The sequence below is a fragment of the Strix aluco genome, chromosome 1 (genome assembly GCF_031877795.1).
Source record: "Strix aluco isolate bStrAlu1 chromosome 1, bStrAlu1.hap1, whole genome shotgun sequence".
Lineage (NCBI taxonomy): Eukaryota > Metazoa > Chordata > Aves > Strigiformes > Strigidae > Strix > Strix aluco.
In genome coordinates, this window is record NC_133931.1 from 96,248,596 (window position 1) to 96,269,911 (window position 21,316).

Consider the following 21,316-nt stretch of genomic DNA (forward strand, 5'->3'; position numbering starts at 1 on the left):
ATTGCTAAGAATCAACAAAATATTTCTATACTTCCTTCTAAGAACTGTTCATACATGCAGAATAATTTGGAGAAGTCACAAGTGCTCTGAGGACAAGCAGTCTGGTATTTACAAAACCCAGATAAGAGTATTTTGTGACATTATTTGTAATTTTCAAATTTCAGAGTAAAATGAATAATCTCCAAGGCAAACTACCAAATTTTTCCACATAAAGAACAAAACGTGAGCTCATTGAACAAACAGGCCAAACAGCACAACTTTCTGTAATAGTTTGCATTTCCTCATATCAGTTTACATTCAGACTCCTACAAAGCAGTGCATTTGCAAAGGTCCAAGAAACACTACCCTTTATAACTGTCTCTTTGATAGGAGATTGATCTGTCACTGTCATTCCATTTTATCCTATTCTCTCTCTCTCCTTTTGCACTTTAGAAAGTAAGTCATGGCTCTGTACTATGTGACAGCTCTATCATATGGAGAAGCCCGTATCTGCAAAGAGAATATAAGTAATTGAACGGTTCTGTTGCAGTTCGTAGGATTAGTAATTCTGAAAGTCACATCATTGCCTTGCAACAGGGAGGGCAAGGGACAATCAACAAGAAACGTTCAGAGGTGATTGGTGTGTTGAGGGAGGAAAAGAGATATTTAATTGTTTTACTGAGAGTTAAGACACGTAATGTAGTATGTACCATGAGGAGTTTCACAACCTTAAACACTCTCCAGCATTTATGGCTTTTGGTAGTCCTGTATTACTAAAGAGCAACGTGATTACTGTAGTCCTTAGGGATCGGTTGATGCGGTAAATCATTCCATGAAGGTTGAAATTATTTCAGTTGGAGGGCTAAAAGGAGTAATGTCCTACAGCTATTGGGAAGAATTATTCAACTCCTCCCATTCCCCTTCTTAGATCCCCCACTTCCTTCCATGTCAAAATGTTGTGGAGGGCTGGGTAAGCATATTCATACACTTCAGGCAAGATGGGAGTAATTGCCTGGTTTGTGGATCACAACAGGACTTCCGTACAAGAAGATGACGTACTGGAGACCAGTTGATTGAACAGCCAGAGATCTCTGTTAGACAGACAGCATATTTCAGCCCTTTACAGACTTGCAAGTTTGGCCAGGAGATGCTTTTGTTCCTAAATTTGGGCCTTGGTAGTTGTTGCTTTTACTTCCTACCTGATTTTATTATTGATCTTTTTAAAAAGTTGGGAGTGGCTTTATCATAAACCGGAAGGTTTATGTGTGGTTCATCAGGATTAATTTCTGCAGCAGTTGAAGGCGAAGAAGGAGTGATAGTCGTGAAGGATAACCTAGTGGGGGGAATGCCAGAAGTGGAAAGATACAGGATGCCAGAGGATGTGAATCACAGCAGGCAGATAAAACCCCTGTTCTGAATCGACCTCTGAAAGAAGCTGTCTTTTCCCACTGACTTGGGGGATGCTGGAGGTAGCCGGTTATACTGAGGCTTAAGTTAATCTTTCTGTATCTCCCCCTTCAGTAGTCTCATAGACAACTGGCCCTTTGGGTTGTGGCATCCTAGCAAATGCTTGGTAAGAGTGCTGTGTTTATGGAGTCTGACTCTTAAATTCTGAAACATTTGGTTATTTCATTTCCTCCCAGAAAGAAAGAAACAAACAACATTTACTTCTTTCCTAGACCATCATTGCTGAATCTACTTAGCTCCTTCGCAATTACTTGCAGCTGGATCCATTAAAAAAAATAAAACACCCTTTCCCTTTTAGATCATACACAAGATGAGGGCAGACAAATTACTCTGACTACAGTGGGCTGCAGCTACATTAATTTCATCCAATGCTATCTTCATTTCCTTCCTTTCCCACTTAATTACGTAATGTGAAAATTGGCCTATTTTGGTATTATTATGATGATTTTGAGCTTCTCATTCTTCTCTCACATCATGTTGACTGCCTAAGATGACCTCAGAAACAATCTGCTTAAAAAAACAAAAAAAAAAGAGCAGAAGGAAATGTTTCCTTGTAGTGGCAACCTTTCAGGGAAGAGTACCAGTGTAGCTCATGCTTACTGAATGCTTTCTGGGGCTATTCTGGGAGTGTGGGACACTCCCACTTATTCTGATTAACTTCTGATTAATGTAAAGAATGAAAGTACTTAACACCCCCCCCCCCCCCCCCCAAAAAAAAAAAACCCCTATTTCTATTTCCACTGAATTGCTTTGTTTATGAGAAGCCAGCATATGGTGCAAACAGGGACAGAAAAAAAATTTCTTTGGTATTTATTTCTAAAAAAAGAATAAACAAGACAAATTGCTATTCAGGCTGTAGCCTGGGTTGTATGTTCATCTATTCATAATGGTTTTGAAGTGGTAAGAGCTAAGCTGGTGGCAGAGCCAGCTAAAGGCTTCGCAGCAGAGCTAAAGGCTTCGCAGCAGAGTAGGCAGAAAATTAGTTTTATTGATCCAGAAGTGAGGGGTAGGAACAATCATTGTGTCAGTAAGAAAGGAAGACCTCAACCTGGGTGAGAGAAGCAGGTGGATGGATCAGATCACAGTGCCCCTCCATAAATTTGGCTGTTGCTTCTCAGTGGGCCATCCTGGCTGTCCACAGAGGCATGGGTGAAATGTGAGACCCGTGTCACTTCCCTGTGTCTATAACAGCCTGCTACCCTATGAAACCGCCTTTTTTGCCTGTGTCTAGAACATGTCTTCCTTCTTGACTGAATAGATTTTTGTAGGCCAGTTAAGTGCTCTGTTTGTGGTATTTACTGCAAAAGGCAATATTTGCCTTGCTACAAATACATTGCTACATTGCCTGTGATGTGGGAGGGCTAAGTTCAAACCATGGTGCTGCCAACCAAAGTCTGCACTAGAGTGGAAAAAAAACTCCAAACCCAACCCTACACTTACTTTGCATTCTGTGGAGCCTGAAACCTCGATGCACATTAGTCTACACAAAAATTGTAACCTTGAATTTCCCACTTTAATGAAAATACCTTTTTTTAAAAATTTCTTTTCTTCACCTACAGTATCACAGCCAAATTTTCATCAATCTGTGTGATCACATTAACCTAAAGGACACACAGGGAAGGCATGTTTGAGGCAGCCAAGCTGTGGAAGAGCAAATACACAGTGAAACTCCAAAATAAAACCAGCAGTTCTTTCTTCCAATGTGGTCTGTGTTGAGTCTCCCATTACTATTATGAAAGATAATATATGTTTCTATCATGGCAACGTGCAGGAATGAAACTTGATCTCAGCACTCTGAAGAGTGGGCTTTTAATATATACATTCTATCCAAGTTTTCCCCAAAATCTACAACTAGACAGGCAGCAGAGTCAGGACTTGAGCTGGGATTATGGGAATCTGGATCCTGCATGAAAAACTGAAGATAAAAGACATGCTGGACAGCTGTAGTTGAAGAGATCATTTTGTCCATGTTCTTCCATTTGGGCAGAGGATCAGGTCTACCTTAACCATTCCTCCTGACATGTTTGTATAATCTGTTTCAAAGTGATAATTCCATTTTTCTGACCTATCAATCTTCACAATACTAAGAACTGAACTACTTGAATAAAGAAGTGAAATTAACTGATGAAAAGCAAATAGCATACATATTTCATGGACTGACATTCATCCACAGTGTAACATGTGTTTGCAATACTCCAAGTCTATGCTATTCCCTCACTTTGGACTTCAGATACTCTTTCTACTACTGGTTATAAAAGACACTGGCAGGCACTATCAACAGTTTTACATACCTTTTAATTTTTTTTTAAAAAATGAACTGAATAACACTACTACACTGTAGCATACATAGGGAGGAAGGAGCTGAGAATATGAAGGATGTAAAGTATCAAGGAAGTTGTTCCCTCTTGTCAGAGTCAGTAATCTGGACATTATATTGGCAAATAACACTTATGATGAATTGCACAGCTCAATCTGCAGCTCATACATGTATATTGGAAAACTGAAGAGAATTAATGTGAGCAATTTTTTAATATTAAATTGAAAATGAGATATCTTTTTTGCCAACAGAATATTACGTCAAATTGTTTTCTTTATTGCATTTTTCTTCTGAATAGGATTACTATTTTCCATTTTCTTTAAGAATGCATGATCCTATTGTTTCTCCATACTAACTATTTCGGCTTTTCTTGATCTAGAGCGATTTTGTTTAATTTAACAGAACAGGAGTTGAGTTCTCAAGCATTTTATCATTTCCTTTGTGATGAAATCTGATCCAAAGTCCATGACTTCTGTAGAAAAATGCGCTGTTATTGACATGAATGTGCATTGTGTCAGGCCTTCACATTTCAGACATTTTTTATATATCCTGACAATAGTTCTTGAACTGTGTAGACAGTACTGATGGATTATCCATTCTTCAGCATTTCCAAATGGAAACAAAAAAGTTGGTCAGAGGAAGAATCTTGGTCCCATTGTAGTCAAGGGATGTTCATTACAAATATTTCCAAATGCTTTTGTTTTGAACTATAATTCAAATATATAGACTTACTAAACTTCATTATAACATAAAAATGTGTTCCTTTCTGACTGGAACTACCAGCAGTTGTCTAAGGATCAGTGAACCTGATTTGATTACACTGAATATAGGGTAGTCTCAGTCCAAAGCATAGTTATATTATGTATGATGAAATAACATTATTAGGTAAGAACATTCCACATTCTGGTACCACAGGAAGTCAGCTAGGAGTTGGAACAAGAGTTCCTTCGTTTGTTGCATACAAAAGAAATTCTGGTGAAGGCCAAAGATAAATAGAACTACAAACATCTGCCAAACACATACTGGTCAGACCTAGAAGTTGCACAGCAAATCGAGATGTGAGACTAGTGCCAATTGTATGTTTGCTTAGCTGATTTTAAAGCATTTGATTAGGAGGAAAAAAAGTTGTGACTTGAAGATGATATGTCCACCGTGTTTAGTTGACACATTACATGCTTACTTGACATGTTACTGTGAAAAAAATATAAAAGTGATTTGTACTCCAGAAAGGGATAAGGTAGCAGGTTTGCTGTTGCTTTATCTCTTTAGTATACTAACACAGATCACCGTGAAGAGATCCTCGGAAGTGAAATCAAAACAGACATTAGGTTTATTACTAATTTAAGAAAAAGTACTGATTGCCCCCTTCACAGAGGAATTACAAGCTTGGGGCAGGGGACTGTATCTCTGACAGGGGCAGAACAACACAAAGGTTTCTAGCAGGAATGAAAGCTTCAATAAGTGAAGAGCTCATTTATGTATATAGTCTTAGTCAAGATAATTTACATGAATGAGATTTTCAAAAAAAATCAGACACAATGAACTCAGATCTGGGAAATTCATTATGGATCGAGGCTCATTATGAACTGAAGGCTCAGTTTGAAAGCAAATAAGGAAAAAAAATCACTTTTGTGAAGGAAATTGTGTGGAGATTAGCCATTTACAAAGGTAAGAGCAGGATCTGGGAGAGAACCTATAGACCTTCAAAATTCCCTCTTCATAGCAGCAGGCAAGAGCCGCAATGATCCTCAGTTCTGTTGATGCCTCTGTGTCCCTTGCCCAGTTCATACACATTCACTCTTTTTCCTTTCATACATCCTCAGTGACTGTCTTCTGTGGGACTGTCATTTTAACTACATGCTCCATATTTTAGGGTCTCTTGTCATACCAATTTTTCCAATATTCAGTCAATCAGGTAACAAGATTAGTAAGAGACAACTGGAAGAGATTTGGTTTATCATACCACTAGCTCTCACATTGACAATGATTGATGATAATGATGTATATATGCACACAAATACACCATGATTTAAAGGAGAAAAAATCTGGTAAGATCCTAAACAAAATCTAGAAAGAAACATATGAATGAAAATTTGGAATTCCCTGAAAATATCCATGGCCAGAAATCGTGGTTCAATGCAAGAGAAGGAGGAAAAACTATACTAATCTTAGTTTGTCATTAGAAATAAGTCAAACATGTTAGAATAAAGGACAAATAGATATTGGAAGATATAAAAGAGAAGTCACAAAAATAGAAGCTTGATGGTTAAAAACGTCAGAAAGAAAAGCATGTCTGGCAATGTTGAGAAGGTTTCTCCCATCAAGGTGGCAACAAAACACAGTCAGTGGAAGGTGGCAGTATTATTCAGGATGCAGAAAGGACAGAAATGTTCAATAAATGTTTCTGTCCCTGCATTTGGAAATAAGGAGAATGATATGCTTCTGTTTGATGAACATGATGAGGCATATTACCAGCCTTCTTCATTGCTAGTGGAATAGTAAAAACAGCTCCTAGAAAATCAGCATCTTTTAAATTTGGGGGAGAAAGAATGATTTCACTGCTCAGTTTTGAGGTTTGATTGACAGGATGTTCTGTAAATGTAATGGACTTTTGCAAGACCTTTGAATCAATGGTGCATAATATTCTGATTACAGAGTCAGTGCTACTCAACATCAATAAAGAACATGTTAAATGGATTAAAAATTGGCCAAATGACAGCTCTCAAACTTGCAGTTGTCAGTGGTCAATGGTCAATGCTGAGTTGCTGTTGAGTAGTTGTGTCCTAGTGGTGGGAGGTCACCATAAGGATCAATGCTGGGCCAGTATTGTTTAGCATTTTCAGTGCTGGGAATCAGTGATTGGGAAATAATAAACTGCAGCTGTGGAACGTTCTAGGTGACCAAGACATCGTGGAGGCAGGCACACAAAGTGATCTGGATCAGTTGTAGCTAAGCTTATTCAAATGAAGTGTTTTGAATACAGCTAATTAGTCTTATCTAAGAAGAAAAATAGAGCTCATGACAAGACAAGAGGAAGCCCATAGCCTGGAAACAATGCAACTGAAATAGAGCACATGAGACAAATAGCTCTCAGTAAACTTCCAAAACAACTGAAAGGCTGAAGGAACTTCTGCCATCTTTGTGTAAGTGAAGGGAACAGTGAATGTGAAAGTAATCTCACATTTACATATGGCCTTGGCAAATGGGTGTAATACACCTAGATTTCTCGTGGCCGTGCTTTTTTGTTAAAAAAACAAAGGACACTGAAATACTGGAAAGAGTGCAGAAAGAACCACAAAAATTATCTGAGGGCAAAAGTGAGGGATTTAGATAAAACAATCTCTTTAGCTGATCAGAACGATAGGTTGTGATTTGATCACAGGTGGTGGAGAAATGTTTGGTACTAAAGAGCTACCTAACTAAGAGGGAAAAAAAGCATAACCATGGCCAAAGGCCAAAACTAGAACCTTTCAGATAGAAAATAAGGTGCACATCTCTTAACAGTAGTGGTGGTGAGGAGTAAACTGCTACAACAAAGTACCATTTTGGGGGATCTTCAAATCAAGACCTTTTGTCTTTTTTGAAGATGTACTTTAATCAAGAACAAGTAATTCATCTTGATACAGGGCAATGCATGTGGGTTGCAAGGGCCTAGAATGTGTAAGAAATGAGGCTCAAATTTCTGGTGGCATGACTGCACTCAATAAATATATGACTTAAGGTCTCCAAAATTTCAACTCTTGTGAACTTCCCATGAATTTGTGTTCTGATTTGGTTCTATTCTTATTTTATGCAAAGCAGTTAGCTCATGCTTTTAAAAAACAAACAAACAAACAAACAAACAAAACAGCCATGATTGGTAGGAGCATCTTATAAACATAAGCTAAGGGAAATGACTGCATCATTAGCCACTGGTTACCCCTCACTTTTAAATGACACTCCACCTCTCCCCATCCCATGTGTCACACAAATGCTAAGACAACCATCTTAAAACTCAAGTCAGAGAAGTTTCTGGCAGAAATCCAGGGTCTACCAAAGTCAGGGTTTGTTGATTTGGTGAAATCGTGCCTTCTGAAGCAATCAGCAGTATGACTATGTACTTAATTCCCTTTTTTTTTTTTTTAATTAATTTCATGTTGTCATTTCTGTCTTCTGCTCCCACTTTTTTTATCTGTCCTAGTCCCTTGTTTTATATTTGGTATGTCAGGTTCTCCATGCAAGGCATTTTTTTCTTGGCATAACTAGATCCCATTATAACGAACAAGAGTTAGTTTCCTAATACTCACAATATTACATAGCCTCCTAATAGTACTGAAGCATGGAAGATTGCAGATGTGTTTAGAGCATGTAGCTGATTTGGTGATATTATCTAGTGTACTATTATTACTGTAGCCTACAGACTATGATTGCCTGTCTCTACATGCAAATAGTCGTGAAGCAGCAAACAAAAGCTTTCTAAATGAGGGAAGAGACATGGTACAATCTGAAATTTTTAACCATACAATAAAAAAGAGGTAAGAGTTCCAAATTTGAAAACAGATTATAAGGTTACAGTTTGAAAGGAGGATAACAGAGTGTGGAATTGGCTACAATAGAATTTTTTTTTTTTAAGAGCTTGCCAAATTTAACCCCATAATCCCATATGTGATCATATCATTGCACAGTATCCCTTTTAAAAAAGCAGTTAGAGCTGAAGATGGATGAACCATGGAGCAGTTGACATGAAGAAAGGTCCTCTTTATTCACATGTAAAAGTAGAATTGTGTCTGATTTTGAGATGAAATTATGTCTGTCAGAAAGTTGAGTGTTGGCAACACTGTCACTATTTGCAATATTACTGGATATGGGTCAAATTTAGGAAAGGGATTTTACTGAAAAAATAATCACCTAAGTAGAAGACTTTTTTTAAGTGTAGTTCCAGTATTAATATTTCATAGTGGTGAAAGGAAAAGCCCTTATTCCTAAGGATAGCTCTCTTTATTATGGAATCACCTACTGATACTGTTGTACTGTATGCCTTGGGCTGATGATGAAATGCCACTAAGCAAAGGACTTCCGCATCCAGCCACTTGATATTCCAGTTAACAGAATAGCCTAGGTTTGGTCTCCATTTTGTGTAAATAATCCTTTGACATTTACAACACTTAATGGAAGGTGAAAAAGTCCAGTGGTTCAGCAGGGTACATTATGCATGTGCAGGAAGAGACCACAGCTCTTGAATCACTGTATCCTTGTTTACATGATTTACCTTGTTACTGCCTCATTTAGGGCTGGTTTAGTCACATTTTGAGCCAACTGTAGGTGGGGAGGCATGTGCTGCAGGAACTGCTGTGCTGATAGACCTCAAACTGCTCCAGAGAGTTACTGTCAGGACCTGGGGGAACCAGAATAAACCCTGTGATGGATCTAATTCTCTCTGTTCCACACTTCCTCTCGTTTCTTTAGATTATGCTTTGATGCCAATAAGGTGTGCCTATGGATATATAATATGCTTTGCATAAGTGGGTGTGGTGGTGCTTCCACTGCGCAGCTTTGCTAATGCAAATTGACATTGTACAAAATCCTTATTCCAGTCCTCTAAGAATCTCATTAGAAAAGAAACTGGAAACGTATCTCCTTGAACAGAGGGTCCATGAGGCTGAAGCAAGCCCAGAAATAGAAGTACTACAGTAGCATTTTTCCAGAAATGACCAGTCACCTAAGTAGTGCAGTCATAGGTAAATGCAGGGAAATTTAATTCAGCTGTTTCTAAGATGGGTAGAAGAGTGATTAGTCCCATGTTGCCCGCTTTGGGAGAACAAATGGGTGAGTTTTTCCATTTCCTTTCTTGCCACTATACCACTGAGTAGCACAGTGTCCAGCTACATGAACTGAATAGACAGCTAGAAATTTTATTCCAATCCAACATACTTTGGAGGCAAAAAAAGCCTACTACAAAACCAAAGCAGTATAGATTATTTACTTGGGAAAATTATTGTGCTCAAACTTTAAAGATAAATTCAATATAGAAATCTAACTTTTTTAGAAGTTTTAACTTAAAAGCAGCAATTCAATATGGTTAGAATATGGGAAAGGATAATCCAGAAGATGAAGGTGAGAAAAGAGTTACAAAAGCCTTTCCCTTTAGGTGAGCTCTAGGAAAGTGCTTATTTTCAACAAGAAGCTGCCAACAATCTTAGTACTCAGCAGCTTTCCCTCTTCTGAGAATTGCAGTAGATCCACTGATAATAGAATTTATGCTTGAGCACGCAGCACTGACTTAAGGTTAGTGCTTGTGAATATATTAATGTTCCTTTCAAATTGTAAGGAACACAAGGACTTTAAAAATAATTAAGTGTATTTAAAAGTCTACTGCTCTTTTTTATATGTTTGGTTATTCTGTTATCTGGGGATTTTCCTCTGATGGATTTATGCTGTAGCACAGTTAATCAGCAGGCTGTACAGAAAATGGCTGTTGCATGGAAAAACCCATCAGTCAGGTGCCACTGAGCCCTCCTCGCAGTTGTGGTCTTCCATTGCATGCAAAAGTTTAGAAACTAAACTGAGGACTAATCTGATAAAGTGAACTGAGAACTGCTGAATTAAGAAAATAATGAGCTGGCCTTTTTTTAAAAAAAAAAAAAGTTTTATTTTAAAAAGAAAGATTGAAGCTGCTCTTTCTCCTTCATAATAAGTGGAAGTTGAATCATAAAGGTCTGCCTTGCAGGGTATCCCAGCACCAATGGTTTGAGCCCCAAAGTTTAGCTCGAAACCTGAAACTATTTTTGAGGTGAAGGCATAATACTAATACCTCTCATCTTCCCAGGGAAACAGGTTTATTTTCTTCATCAAAAAACAAATGTGCTTTTTCAGATAGGTAACTTCATGACATTATCAACTGTAAACAAATGAAATAAAACTTGGAGTAACTTTGGAAACCCATACTGTATATTTGATTGCTTCTAAGTGCCCTTTTAAGGCTTACTGATCTTCTTGCAGTCTATAGAAATGATTTTGGGGCAGAGAGACTAAGCATTTTTCTGTACATATACCAGGACAGGAGGATGGAACATGATTTGTTCACCTACATGCTCCTGTGATGTAGAGAGAATTGACAACTCTGTGATTATGGTGTTAAACCAAGTTGGGAGGCTAAAGCACAAAATTCTATGCCTTCACTGATACATCAGTGGTATGAAGAGAATGATACTGTTTTTCTCATGCTTTATTTTGCCTCTTTACATTACAATGTCTCCGAGGTGTGGGTTGATGCTGATTACAGATGTATATATCACAGTCTGAACTGGAGCCCAGTCACAAGCAGCACTTCTAAGAGTTATTATGGAACAAGTAATAAATAGTATTGATAAAGAAATATGGACTGCTAAGAAGTGAAGGAAAATACTGTCTTCTGCTGTGAAGTCCAAATTAAAAGAGCTGATGTGCTCTTTGCTTTTCTCCCTATGGGTGTTGCATATTCTCACAGCCTTCACTAACCATTTCAGAGCAGGACAGCTGACCTTCAAAAGTAAATACGATTAAAGCTGAACAAATCAGGTAATTACAATAAAAACATGACTTGACAAGCAGCCTCTGGACAGAATTACAGTTCTATACACAGCCTTCACATTCAATTAGGATGATTTGAAATGGTAAAACTATTTATTTTACTTTTGTTTGATATTTGTGCGACACTCCTTTCCTAAGCTATATTAGAGTTCTTTAGAAGAGAAAAAAATAGTTGAACTTAGATACTGAGTTCTTGCATCTATCACTGGAAAGGATGTTAGCAAGGTGTTACCAGAGGTACTTGGACCCTCTTTTTCACTCAAGTCCTTTGTGACACAGGACTTTGCTCCCTAGCATGGCCCTCTTCCCTCTCCCACTTTTTCTACAACCTATTGGCAGCTCATAATGTAATGTTGGCACAGCTGCAGAGCCATGCAGAGAGAAGGGACATGTGCCTGTCTCCAGTTTCTCCCTTCTTTTCTCATTTGGGAGAAGTGCAGGTAGCAGCCTCCCAGCTCTAAGGGAACAGATAATGAGAATGGTGAGAACCAGAGATGCAAAACATTAAGTTCAGAAAAAGAGTAGAACACAAGACTAATGTTATGATATGCTAATACTGCAGCAACACTCATAATATTGGCATCAGAACTTAGAATCAAGAAAGACACTTCACTGTCACCTGTCACTACTGCCTTGCTCAAGCTGCCAGATGTTTCCAAACCAAGGATGAGTTGCAAGGTCCAGACAAAAATGCTGAGCAGAAAAGCAAGTGATCCATGATTGCAGCTTTGTGCATTAATATCTTGGATGACTTCAATGCTTTTAAAGATCAGGCTTGTGATATTCCCTGTTACGATAAAAGTTTGTGGTGTTTAAGGCTCTGAGAATCCCTTTACTTTGAAATTCTCCCCCCACGTTGACAATGTGCAACTTTTCACTCTGTAGAAGAAAACCGAAATATACAACTAAGTAAGAGAAGGAGAAAATAACACTGAAAGCCCTGTGGGATCTTGCACTGCTGCAGTGTGTGCAGTAGTGCACATGGTGATGTCCCCAGGGACAGGTCCTGGCTCCAGCAAAAGCAGATTGGTAGGGCACAAAGCAGAGGAGAAAGTCCTTTCTCCACACAGAGAACTGCAATCTTACTGCCCAAGGGCTTGGAGCAGAGTGATACTTAATGGTGTCATGATACTTTGCTTTCTGGTGAAATGCTCAGATGGAAGCACCCTGACTGTGGAGACAGAGAATTGATATCCAGAATGTGCCACTGGAAACATGCAGGTCAACCATGAAACACAAGGTCAGAGAGGGGAACCAGCACTCCCTGGGTCTGTAGGACATTAATAAAATTCTATGACCACTGTAGATCTTAAAAAAAAAATGGAGCAAATTCCTATAGAAGCAATTTTTAAAATCCCTTCAATCCCACTGAGACCAGTTTGAGCAACACCCTATAAAGCACAGAGTGCTCAGGCAGCATAATCTAGTTTAAAAAGACTAGATAGGTGAGCTGGTCTGGTGAAATCCCTGATGCTACTTCCATGCATAAGAGTTTAGCAGGATCAGGCACCAAGTGGTGGTGGTAAAACCAAGTCCCAAACAGGCAGATCTGGGATGGTTTGGATGAATCTGGCAGAAGGACCTGCTTGTACAGACTTGCTTGGGGTCTAAGTCACAGAGAAGTGTCTGCAGGGCTGTATTTATTAGCAGTGTTATTGTAGTGCCTTGGAGAGTAAGTGCCATTCTGTCCTGGACTATGAACACCACAAAGGTGCCTGAGCTAGTGGAGACCCAAGCTGGCACATCCTTGTGGCACAGCTCTGTGCCACACGGCTCCACCAGCATGGATCCCAAAGCAGTGTGATGGCACTGGCATGCCACAGCACCAAGCGTGTCAGAGACACGCAAGAGGCTGGTGCTTTTCCAGTGATGCAAGCGCAGCGCTACACTGCTGTAGCTGGGATGCCTCTGCTCCCAGCAGCAGCTCAGGCGCTGCTGGCCTGAGCATCTCTGCACAGTGTAAAAGCATCTAGTCACAAACCAGAACCCCACCGTGAAAAGTACTTGACAAACACAGCACAGAAAGATACCTTGCCCCAAGGAGTTTACTATCTAAATAAAATGGAACTAGTGTAGAGTGCACATTGCTCAGCGTATAAAGCAGTGCTTGTCACTTTTTCTGCCAGCAATGTGCCAGAAGTCAAGCTATTAAATTGCAGTTAGCAGATGGGCTAGGTACTCCCATTGCTTTTGTGGAGTACCACGCAGCTACCAGGGCTCTTCATCATACACCTGACTCCATCAAAAATCCATAGTTATATCCTAAAGAGTGGTATAATATCTCCAAGCTCAATGAGTTATATGCCCCTCATTAATATACCCTTTATTTTCAGGGAGCTCCCATCTTTTGAAAGGGTGAAGATTACTTGAGGTTTTAATAAATGAACCGCTGCAAAAGAACATGTTGCCTTCCTCCTCCTCCTAAAGAGATGCTATTTATATCAATAATCCCATTGCAAGTGTTACTCCAAGCCTCAGAACAGAACAGTGACAAGTTAACCAACCACTTTTGTAATAACATTTACTGCCCTTTATGAAGTTAACAAATCTATTTTTCAAATTTCAGTCATTTAAAATACAAAGGGAAAAGCCATTTTTTCATATGATAAAATGTAGCTGCTGCTGGAATCAGAGTCAACCACATTTTTTTCATTAATTTGATTATTCTGAAATGATTGATAAGATTAATTAAAATTGGCTTGATTCAGGGATCTTCAGAGGACCCATCTACACAACTCTTGCAATTTCCACTTGAATAAAAATGGAACAGCATCTATAGGGAGACAGATATACCCAGCATTCCTCTTTTCCTCTCTAACTGTATGATAGTTATTATGACTATTATTCTCCTTGTGAAGCTTCAGTCCATCCAGAATGTTTTGAGATTTTTTTCGGTAGGGTGTAGAAGGAAAAAAAAAAACCTGGGAGAGATAAAAAGAAGGAAAGAAAGACAGAAAGAAATAGAAAAAGAAAGAAAAATAATAAGAGAAAAAGATAAAGGGGGGGAGAGAGAGAGAGAAAGAAGGAAAGAAAAAAAGGGAAAAAAATTAAGTATCATTTCAACCAATTAAAAAAGCTCAGCTAGTCTGCATTTGAACCTTTTGGGGAACCGACAGTTTCACCTCCCTGAACGTAATGCCTTAAAGACTTTCTTTAAAGCTGTGAATAAGCAGTAGTTCTTCGTGCCTTTCCCCCTCCCTTTCTTGGGCTGTGATCTAGAGTTAAGTGTACCTAATAAACCAATAGTATTTGCATGAATAAAATCAAGCTTGTATTACCAGATCAAGACTAAAGTATTCAATATTACTCACATAAAATTTCATGCTTAGGGAGGGCTTAACCCACTCTCTGGGGCCACAGAACTTCTTGAGTTCATCTAGGAAAACATGTTAGCAGGCATTTTCCCATTTCATGACATGCCCTATTATTGACTACTCTTCAGTGTAACTATCCTGCTTCTTTAAATAAAACAACCTGCTGAAGGGAACAGATGACACAGAGTTCCCACCACTACCCTCCCTTAGAGTTTTCCTCCAAAATGTGTGCTCCCCAAGATGATTCTTTTGTAACATCTCAGTAGAATCAGACTGTTCAGACAAATTTCAGTGATCATCTAGAAAATATAATCAAACAAACATATTGCTATGCTCTATCACTGTTATGATAGGTAAGGCCATAATACAGCCAAATTTTAGGTATGTGCCTAATTTAAAAAAAACCAACCAAAAAAAATCAGTTAACTGCTATTCAGTAAATGGGCTTCAGTGAGCTTTGATATTAAACACACATGTAGGTGTTTTACTAAATTGGGTCCCATAAATGAACAATATATCTAATAGGTATCACAGGGGAAAAGTAACTGTTTGACGAAGTAAAAAGAAACAAACTACCACTTCAGGTGGCTGAAGTAACACTATTGATTAAACAAAACAGCACTTGGTCTATCTAATGTTGGTAGTGCCAGTCATTAAACGTTATAAAGCAGTGGAAACATGTTCCTCGTCCAAAGTCAGTGGGAAGCTTTGGCATTTACTTTACTAGGCCCAGAGTTTTTCTCAAGAATTTTCTCGGCCATGCACGTGCTTAGAGTAATGCACATGCATAGCAGATGTATGTTACTCTACCACAGCATTACAGTTTAGTCAGAATGCACATTAAATTTCTCGTTACAGTATTGGGCAAGGATTTCCATATCTGCATGAGTCTACTTTTTGTAAGTCATGTACAATGTAGGCTAACATTTGCATGTGAAAAGTCATCAAAAAATAAGAGGAAAAGTGCCTACCTCAGTCATTTTTAAATAACTCAGGCCATTAATTGGTAACCTTTGTTTCTCTTACTTGCACAGCTATAAATTAGTTTTATGGATTAAGTATATTTGAACTTTTAAAAATGCTTTTATAGCTTAGAAAGCAAAACACTGTATTTGCAATCACACTTCAAAAACAGTGGAGAAGAGGTGTGTGTGGGGGGAACAGATTAGGACTCTAATTTCTTGCATCTTGATTACAAATTTTTACTGAAAAAAATCAGTCTAGTTAGTAATTGCAGCACCAGCTCAAAGGGTCATGGAAGAAAATATTAGAATTAGTAAAATCAGTTTTCATAACAAAAAAAGGCAGCATGTTATTTTTTTATAAAGGAGAGCTTTAAGAAACCAACAGCCATCAGCCATCTGTGTGGCACATAGCAGTTAAAACAGAGAATACGAGAAACTTCTGGTGTTATGATAAAATTGTAACTTCCTCACATGCCAGTTATGATTTCATTACCACTTTGATGTCCTTATTTACAGAGCCCCAACATGATCTATTAAGCACTGGAGTAATTGCAGGTTGTCTTCCATTTTCCTGACAGGTGTGATGTTAACTGATGTAAAATGCATCCACAACGCTTGGGACTTAGAACCAGAAGGTCTGGCCCGTGTGAGAGCATCATGCTGCTGGGGATGGACTTGTATGCTGCATGGCTGAGGTTTTCCAGGAGCAGGTTGTGGTTTAAAAGGCCTTGACTTCTGGTTTCCAGAAAGGACCAGAAGTGAAGAGGTGGATTCTTAGGCAGTAGTTGCTCAGCACTTAAAACTGTTTCATATGGTACAATTCAGTCTTGTGCCATGGGGCTCTGCTGGCTCTGGAACATCTCTGAACATCCTAATCATTCACACAGTATTGGTATGATGCAAATAGTATCACAGTAGCAAGGGAACAGCTGTAGACATCAGAACTGCTGCTAGTGCTTGCTACAGAAGTCCTCTAGAGGAAGCTCTCACTACTGCTGAAGAAAAGCATTCCTGATTTCCCTACCCCCTTACCAAATCACATGATTGGAAAACAACCAGCCAGTGCACTCCAGAGTTCACTTTGCTTTGCACTGCGCTTTAGAACCTTCTATTCCCATTTCCAACTTGTCTTTTCAACCATGATAAGGAAATGTGTTAAAAGAATTAAACCATGAAACCATGAATTTTTGCATAATCGCGTGACTCCAGGAGATGGAGCTTTAACAATATAATTTCTGGGTGCATCTTTAGTAACTTCTGCCTCTCTCACTACCCTTGATTTGAAACAGGCAGTAGCTTTGTTCCTGGACTCTCTTCTACCAGGGGAGTCAAAAGATAGGTTTTTTACAGCTCTGAACAGCTAGAGAGCTTCCCAGACCGAACAGCACCATGTGGACAGAACTGAAGATACTTCCCCAGCCATGACTGCCTTGCAGAGCAGTTTCACAGGCATATTTTTCCCTCCCCAGCATGGATCTCCTGCCCTAAATTAGAGCTCAAGAAGTTCCAGAGGACATCTAAATACCTACTTCTGCTCCACAATAGCGAGAAATCAGATAGAGAAACTTCTTGGTGGTGTCAACATTAGGGAAACAAGAGGCCTAATAACTGCCTCTTGGCAAACACTTTCAAGTCTATAGTGGTGGGTCTCACCATATTGGACAAGTGTGCTCATCTGCTTCTCTTGGCTGGAGCATGTCTCAGTACTCTTTCAATTTGGGCTCTTTGGTCCCAGTCTTTCAGCACATACAAGGTAAAGAGAGGAAGTGGGATCAGTACTGCTCCCTCTCAGTTGCTTAAGCTTAACATTTTTCACTAGCATTGTAAAGGCTCTGGTTTATAGTTCATGTCTTCATAGAGGTAACACAACAGCTTCTCAAAGGACTTTTATGCCATTAGCCCATATTTTAGGAGAAAAGATAAATGGAGCCAAAGGAAATATTGAAATAAGCATATGCACTCACTTACCTGAGTTTTTTCCCCATTCCTGAGCATTCATTTGAATCTTTTAAGGCTTTCAGGATCTTTCCTTTCTCCTTGCATATAGACTTGTATGGATTTCCCTTAACCACTTGGCATCTCATCTTACTCCTGCAGCCACTGAAGTAGCTGAGCTCTTTTCCCTCTCAATAAATGACATGACAGGAGACCTTTTGCTTTGTAATTGCCAGATTTCTTTGTCAGATAATCAGTTAATTAGTTACCAGCTCATGGGGGCAGGTGATTTTTCTGGGTGGCAGCCAATTCCTCACCTACAAGTAACTTTGTGTGAAGAGATCATAGAATCATAGAATGGTTTGGGTTGGAAGGGACCTTAAAAATCATCTAGTTCCAGCCCCCCTGCCATGGGCAGGGACACCTTCCACTAGACCAGGTTGCTTAAAGCCCCATCCAACCTGGCCTTGAACACTTCCAGGGATGGTCATCCACAATTTCTCTGGGCAACCTGCTCCAGTGTCTCACCATGCTCACAGAAAAGAATTTCTTTCTTATATCTAATCTAAATCTACCCTCTTTTAGTTTAAAACCATTACCCCTCAACCTATCACTACAGTCCCTGATAAAGGGTCCCTCCCCACCTTTTCTGTAGGCCCCCTTTAAGTACTGGAAGGCTGCTATAAGGTCTTTCTGGACCCTTCTCTTCTCCAGGCTGAACAACCCCAACTCTCTCAGCCTGTCCTCACAGGGGAGGTGTTCCAGCCCCCCAATAATCTTCATGGCCCTCCTTATGGACCTCAAGCAGGTCTATGTCCTTCTTATACTGGAGGCCCCAGAGCTGGACACAGTACTACAGGTGGGGGTCTCATGAGAGCAGAGTAGAGGGGGAGAATCACCTCCCTCGACCTGCTGGCCACACTTCTCTTGATGCAGCCCAGGATGCAGTTGGCTTTCTGGGCTGCAAGCACACATTGATGACTCATTGTCAGTTTTCCATCCACTACTACTTCCAAGTCGTTCTCTGCAGGGTTGATTTCAATCCACTCATCCCCCAGTCTGTATTTGTGCATGGGATTGCCTCAAGCCATGTGCAGGACCTTGCACTTGGCCTTGTTGAATTTCATGAGGTTTTCATGGGCTCACCTGTCAAGCCTGTCAAGGCCCCTCTGAATAGCATCCCTCCCCTCCAGCATGTCGACTGCACTGCACAGCTTGGTCTTGTCGTTGAATTTGCTGAAGGTGCACTCAATCCCACTGTCCATGTCACCAACAAAGATGTTAAACAGCGCTGGTCCCAGCACTGACCCCACCAACTGAGATGATAATAGAGGCTCAACAACTTTCTGATGTTATCTCTGTCTTCATCGTGTGGAATTCCAGTCCAAGAAGGAGGCAAAAAGGATAGCTATCCAACCCATTCCTAATAGATAGTTTGGTAAAAAAAATATCTCTATTTCTCAAATATATATGCAAAAATTCACTGCCTCAAAGAGGAAATTATTTTTTTTACAGTGAGGGATTCTCCCAGCTGTTGTAGAGACCCTATTCATACACCTCTAGGTTGATTATTTTGTGCAGATGAACATTTTTACCTGATTGGACATGTTTGTATCTTGATGCAGCATAAGGCTGATAGAGCTTTTCATCAGTCAGACTGAATCAATCCATCAATCAAATATTGGCGCATGACTAGCAAGTGAAATCTATCCTTAGTCTATCAGTTTTTCATTCCTGCCTATCTTCAAAGTTACCCACTCCTACAGACCAATGAATCCAGTGGCTGACAGTGGTACTCTTACTTTGATTTCTTTGTGACAGAGTATCCAAAAGTATTTCTTGGCTTGTTCTAGCACTTACTTTCCTTTGCTTAGTGGTTCAGCAACAAACATGCACGCTATTGCTAATTAATATGTTTGAAATTCTATCCTGGCCCACAGCACTAAAAAAAATATCTCAGAAGACTTTGACTGCAGTAGCTATTAATCAGCCCTAAGCCTTTGCATTTGTCCTAATTCAAAGCATTTGTTTCACCACCGATTTTCTGCATACCACACCAGTGTTGATCAACATAGGTTTCAAAATTCTTGTTTATTTTATTTTACAGTATGTCAGTCTGGAAAGTTAGAAAAAAGCAAAAAAGGCAAAAAAAAAAGGCTGTTTATTTGTCTCATGCTGGGGAATTTCAGCCTCCAGCAGGGTTCAATGGAGTGTGTGTCACCATCACAGAGCGTGCTAAGGAGGCACACTGAGTGGGAGCTGATGATGAGAGAGAAGGGGCAGAAGAAGTCTGCGTTTGGCAGCTGAGAAGACACAAAGGAAAACAAACAATACTCTTTGCAGAGAAGCCTCTTTCATGCTGTACAATGGATGCATGTTATTATTGGCCCGCATTGTCTATTCTGCTGCATAAAGGGAGGTAGCCTCTTTCCACAAAACTCAACCCTACCATGCACAGAAGGTGTCAGCTCTGCAGCAGCTCTGCTCTGTGGCCTCTGAAGACCTCAGGGAAGACACTGTGACTGTCTCTAAACTGAGAGACTGCCTGGGATATGGGGAGGAGCAGTGTCGTATGTTGTTGTCATCCAGCTCTGTAGTACTTCCCTGAGAAAAACAAGTAAAACAACCCATTATGCAGATATGGACATCCCAGGGCTCCTGACGTGCTAAGGGTGAATCTAGGCAGTCTCTTTCTAAAATTTTGCAACCAAAGTAGAGGGAAATTTGAGACGTTTTCTTTGCCTCAGATCTCTCCCACACACATTGACTCGCTGGATAAAGGCTAAAACATTGCTGTGAGCAATGACTTATCCCTTCCTTTTTCAAAATACTCCTCCATAAGAATAATTTTTGCCCCTGCAATGAACTGGATTTAATCAGATGGCAGGTATTTTTAAAGTATGCAGGCATACTGACATGTTCTGCAGGGTCTGCTAGCTCCAACCCTCATTGTACAGTAATACTGTGTTATTCCTGCCAAAGAAGAGTATATTTTTAAGGAAAAAGTACCTACCTATTTCCAGAAAAGTGCAACTGTGAGAGAAACACAACTTAGCTGCAGCTGAGGTTGCTCTGCCTATTCTTTGAATGAGATACTTGAAGAAGACAGAAAAAAAACCCAGAACTTTATTTTAATAAAAACTAGAAGCTTTTAAAAACAGATATTCTAAACAGATAGCAGATTAAAAAAAAAAAAAAAAAAAAAGGGAGGGGGGGGGGAAGGTTTCAATTCAACTCTGGTCTTGCCCACTCTGTCCTTGCAGTTTTTATGTTTGGGTTGCAGTGACTCACTGTCCAGCAGCTGAACCTGCCTGATCTCCTGGAAAAGCCTTCCCATCACCTCTGAGGCAGCCAGTTCCCATATGCCCTGTGGCTCTCCTGCTCCCCTAATCCAGAAAGAAGCCATTTCCTCCACCCACCCAGAGCCCATCTGACCTATTCTTATAAGAATATATGATAACTTAGTACAGATAAATCAAAAAGATACTCCACAGCAACATGATATTGTCAGCTTTCTAAACAGTGCTTTCACCTCACCTTGGCTATGCAAAATTTTTATGACTTAAACAGCAGGAGATGTTACTTGGCTGATTTCTCCTCCTTCTCTCCTGTGGGAGCACTCAAGGACAGAGGACTTAGCAGAGGCTGGGACAAAATAGTCTTATCTGTAGCACATCACCGCTTAGAGCAAATATTGTTTCTAGCTTCTGATTCACTTTTTCCCTGAGGTAAGGTTAACTCTCATTTAGTTTAGGCATTTAGCTTGCCTTTGCTTTTTTTACTTCCCTAAA